The sequence below is a fragment of the Armigeres subalbatus genome, unplaced genomic scaffold (assembly GCF_024139115.2).
Source record: "Armigeres subalbatus isolate Guangzhou_Male unplaced genomic scaffold, GZ_Asu_2 Contig223, whole genome shotgun sequence".
Classification (NCBI taxonomy): Eukaryota; Metazoa; Arthropoda; class Insecta; order Diptera; family Culicidae; genus Armigeres; species Armigeres subalbatus.
In genome coordinates, this window is record NW_026942958.1 from 203,642 (window position 1) to 209,211 (window position 5,570).

The following is a 5,570-nucleotide window of genomic DNA, read 5'->3' on the forward strand; positions in this document are numbered from 1 at the left end:
ATATGAGTTCAATTTGGTTGCACTTATGTGATGATAGTGGATTGAGCGCTCGTCTGAGTCAATGAGGGCGGGCGCAGTGTCGATATGAGTTCAATTTGGTTGCACTTATGTGATGATAGTGGTTTGAGCACTCGTCTGAGTCCATGAGGGTGGGCGCAGTAGCATTCTGAATTCAATTAGGTTTCTCCAATGAGGTTATAGAATGAGCGCTCGTTTTAATCCTTGGGGACGGTCGCAGTGTCGATATGAGTTCAATTTGGTTGCACTTTTGTTATGTTAGTGGATTGAGCGCTCGTCTGAGTCAATGAGGGCGGGCGCAGTGTCGATATGAGTTCAATTTGGTTGCACTTATGTGATGATAGTGGATTGAGCGCTCGTCTGAGTCAATGAGGGCGGGCGCAGCATCGATATGAGTTCAATTTGGTTGCACTTATGTGATGATAGTGGATTGAGCGCTCGTCTGAATCAATGAGGGTGGGCGCTGTGTCGAAATGACTTCAATTTGGTTGCACTTATGTGATGATAGTGGATTGAGCGCTCGTCTGAGTCAATGAGGGCGGGCGCAGTGTCGATATGAGCTAAATTTGGTTGCACTTATGTGATGATAGTGGATTGAGCGCTCGTCTGAGTCCATGAGGGTGGGCGCAGTAGCATTCTGAATTCAATTAGGTTTCTCCAATGAGGTTATAGAATGAGCGCTCGTTTTAATCGTTGGGGGCGGTCGCAGTGTCGATATGAGTTCAATTTGATTGCACTTATGTGATGATAGTGGATTGAGCGCTCGTCTGAGTCAATGAGGGTGGGTGCAGTATCGATATGAGTTCAGTTCGGTTGCACTTATGTGATGATAGTGGATTGAGCGCTCGTCTGAATCAATGAGGGCGGGCGCAGTGTCGAAATGACTTCAATTTGGTTGCACTTATGTGATGATAGTGGATTGAGCGCTCGTCTGAGTCAATGAGGGCGGGCGCAGTGTCGATATGAGTTCAATTTGGTTGCACTTATGAGATGATAGTGGATTGAGCGCTCGTCTGAGTCAATGTGGGTCGGCGCAGTATCGATATGAGTTCAATTTGGTTGCACTTATGTGTTGATAGTGGATTGAGCGCTCGTCTGAGTCAATGAGGGCGGGCGCAGTATCGATATGAGTTCAATTTGGTTGCACTTATGTTATGTTAGTGGATTGAGCGCTCGTCTGAGTCAATGAGGGCGGGCGCAGTGTCGATATGAGTTCAATTTGGTTGCACTTATGTGATGATAGTGGATTGAGTGCTCGTCTGAGTCAATGAGGGCGGGCGCAGCATCGATATGAGTTCAATTTGGTTGCACTTATGTGATGATAGTGGATTGAAGGCTCGTCTGAGTCAATGAGGGCGGGCGCAGTATCGATATGAGTTCAATTTGGTTGCACTTATGTGATGATAGTGGATTGAGCGCTCGTCTGAGTCAATGAGGGCGGGCGCAGCATCGATATGAGTTCAATTTGGTTGCACTTATGTGATGATAGTGGATTGAGCGCTCGTCTGAATCAATGAGGGTGGGCGCTGTGTCGAAATGACTTCAATTTGGTTGCACTTATGTGATGATAGTGGATTGAGCGCTTGTCTGAGTCAATGAGGGCGGGCGCAGTATCGATATGAGTTCAATTTGGTTGCACTTATGTGATGATAGTGGATTGAGTGCTCGTCTGAGTAAATGAGGGTGGGAGCAGTATCGATATGAGTTCAATTTGGTTGCACTTATGTGATGATAGTGGATTGAGCGCTCGTCTGAGTCAATGAGGGCGGGCGCAGCATCGATATGAGTTCAATTTGGTTGCACTTATGTGATGATAGTGGATTGAGCGCTCGTCTGAATCAATGAGGGTGGGCGCTGTGTCGAAATGACTTCAATTTGGTTGCACTTATGTGATGATAGTGGATTGAGCGCTCGTCTGAGTCAATGAGGGCGGGCGCAGTGTCGATATGAGCTCAATTTGGTTGCACTTATGTGATGATAGTGGATTGAGCGCTCGTCTGAGTCCATGAGGGTGGGCGCAGTAGCATTCTGAATTCAATTAGGTTTCTCCAATGAGGTTATAGAATGAGCGCTCGTTTTAATCGTTGGGGGCGGTCGCAGTGTCGATATGAGTTCAATTTGATTGCACTTATGTGATGATAGTGGATTGAGCGCTCGTCTGAGTCAATGAGGGCGGGCGCAGTATCGATATGAGTTCAATTTGGTTGCACTTATGTGATGATAGTGGATTGAGCGCTCGTCTGAGTCAATGAGGGCGGGCGCAGTATCGATATGAGTTCAATTTGGTTGCACTTATGTGATGATAGTGGATTGAGCGCTCGTCTGAATCAATGAGGGCGGGCGCAGTGTCGAAATGACTTCAATTTGGTTGCACTTATGTGATGATAGTGGATTGAGCGCTCGTCTGAGTCATTGAGAGCGGGCGCAGCATCGATATGAGTTCAATTTGGTTGCACTTATGTGATGATAGTGGATTGAGCGCTCGTCTGAGTCAATGAGGGCGGGCGCAGTGTCGATATGAGTTCAATTTGGTTGCACTTATGTGATGATAGTGGATTGAGTGTTCGTCTGAGTCAATGAGGGCGGGCGCAGCATCGATATGAGTTCAATTTGGTTGCACTTATGTGATGATAGTGGATTGAAGGCTCGTCTGAGTCAATGAGGGCGGGCGCAGTATCGATATGAGTTCAATTTGGTTGCACTTATGTGATGATAGTGGATTGAGCGCTCGTCTGAGTCAATGAGGGCGGGCGCAGTGTCGATATGAGTTCAATTTGGTTGCACTTATGTGATGATAGTGGATTGTGTGCTCGTCTGAGTAAATGAGGGTGGGCGGTCGGGGGCGGTCGCAGTGTCGATATGAGTTCAATTTGGTTGCACTTTTGTTATGTTAGTGGATTGAGCGCTCGTCTGAGTCAATGAGGGCGGGCGCAGTATCGATATGAGTTCAATTTGGTTGCACTTATGTGATGATAGTGGATTGAGTGCTCGTCTGAGTCAATGATGGCGGGGGCAGCATCGATATGAGTTCAATTTGGTTGCACTTATGTGATGATAGTGGATTGAGTGCTCGTCTGAGTCAATGAGGGCGGGCGCAGCATCGATATGAGTTCAATTTGGTTGCTTTCATGTGATGATAGTGGATTGAGCGCTCGTCTGAGTCAATAAGGGTGGGCGCAGTGTCGATATGAGTTCAATTTGGTTGCACTTATGTGATGATAGTGGATTGAGTGCTCGTCTGGAGTCAATGAGGGCGGGCGCAGTATCGATATGAGTTCAATTTGGTTGCACTTATGTGATGATAGTGGATTGAGTGCTCGTCTGAGTCAATGAGAGCGGCCGAATGTCGATATGAGTTCAATTTGGTTGCACTTATGTGATGATAGTGGATTGAGCGCTCGTCTGAGTCAATGAGGGCGGGCGCAGTGTCGATATGAGTTCAATTTGGTTGCACTTATGTGATGATAGTGGATTAAGTGCTCGTCTGAGTCAATGAGGGCGGGCGCAGCATCGATATGAGTTCAATTTGGTTGCACTTATGTGATGATAGTGGATTGAGCGCTCGTCTGAGTCCATGAGGGCGGGCGCAGTGTCGAAATTACTTCAATTTGGTTGCACTTATGTGATGATAGTGGATTGAGCGCTCGTCTGAGTCAATAAGGGTGGGCGCAGTGTCGATATGAGTTCAATTGGGTTGCACTTATGTGATGATAGTGGATTGAGCGCTCGTCTGAGTCAATGAGGGCGGGCGCAGTATCGATATGAGTTCAATTTGGTTGCACTTATGTGATTATAGTGAATTGAGTGCTCGTCTGAGTCAATGATGGCGGGGGCAGCATCGATATGAGTTCAATTTGGTTGCACTTATGTGATGATAGTGGATTGAATGCTCGTCTGAGTCAATGAGAGCGGGCGCAGCATCGATATGAGTTCAATTTGGTTGCTTTTATGTGATGATAGTGGATTGAGCGCTCGTCTGAGTCAATAAGGGTGGGCGCAGTGTCGATATGAGTTCAATTTGGTTGCACTTATGTGATGATAGTGGATTGAGTGCTCGTCTGAGTCAATGAGGGCGGGCGCAGCATCGATATGAGTTCAATTTGGTTGCACTTATGTGATTATAGTGAATTGAGTGCTCGTCTGAGTCAATGATGGCAGGTGCAGCATCGATATGAGTTCAATTTGGTTGCACTTATGTGATGATAGTGGATTGAGTGCTCGTCTGAGTCAATGAGGGCGGGCGCAGCATCGATATGAGTTCAATTTGGTTGCTTTCATGTGATGATAGTGGATTGAGCGCTCGTCTGAGTCAATAAGGGTGGGCGCAGTGCCGATATGAGTTCAATTTGGTTGCACTTATGTGATGATAGTGAATTGAGTGCTCGTCTGAGTCAATGAGGGCGGGCGCAGCATCGATATGAGTTCAATTTGGTTGCACTTATGTGATGATAGTGGATTGAGTGCTCGTCTGAGTCAATGAGGGCGGGCGCAGCATCGATTTGAGTTCAATTTGGTTGCTTTCATGTGATGATAGTGGATTGAGCGCTCGTCTGAGTCAATAAGGGTGGGCGCAGTGTCGATATGAGTTCAATTTGGTTGCACTTATGTGATGATAGTGGATTGAGTGCTCGTCTGAGTCAATGAGGGCGGGCGCAGCATCGATATGAGTTCAATTTGGTTGCTTTCATGTGATGATAGTGGATTGAGCGCTCGTCTGAGTCAATAAGGGTGGGCGCAGTGTCGATATGAGTTCAATTTGGTTGCACTTATGTGATGATAGTGGATTGAGTGCTCGTCTGAGTCAATGAGGGCGGGCGCAGCATCGATATGAGTTCAATTTGGTTGCACTTATGTGATGATAGTGGATTGAGTGCTCGTCTGAGTCAATGAGAGCGGGCGCAGCATCGATATGAGTTCAATTTGGTTGCACTTATGTGATGATAGTGGATTGAGCGCTCGTCTGAGTCAATGAGGGCGGGCGCAGTGTCGATATGAGTTCAATTTGGTTGCACTTATGTGATGATAGTGGATTGAGTGCTCGTCTGAGTCAATGAGGGCGGGCGCAGCATCGATATGAGTTCAATTTGGTTGCACTTATGTGATGATAGTGGATTGAGCGCTCGTCTGAGTCCATGAGGGCGGGCGCAGTGTCGAAATTACTTCAATTTGGTTGCACTTATGTGATGATAGTGGATTGAGCGCTCGTCTGAGTCAATAAGGGTGGGCGCAGTGTCGATATGAGTTCAATTGGGTTGCACTTATGTGATGATAGTGGATTGAGTGCTCGTCTGAGTCAATGAGGGCGGGCGCAGTATCGATATGAGTTCAATTTGGTTGCACTTATGTGATTATAGTGGATTGAGTGCTCGTCTGAGTCAATGATGGCGGGGGCAGCATCGATATGAGTTCAATTTGGTTGCACTTATGTGATGATAGTGGATTGAGTGCTCGTCTGAGTCAATGAGGGCGGGCGCAGCATCGATATGAGTTCAATTTGGTTGCTTTCATGTGATGATAGTGGATTGAGCGCTCGTCTGAGTCAATAAGGGTGG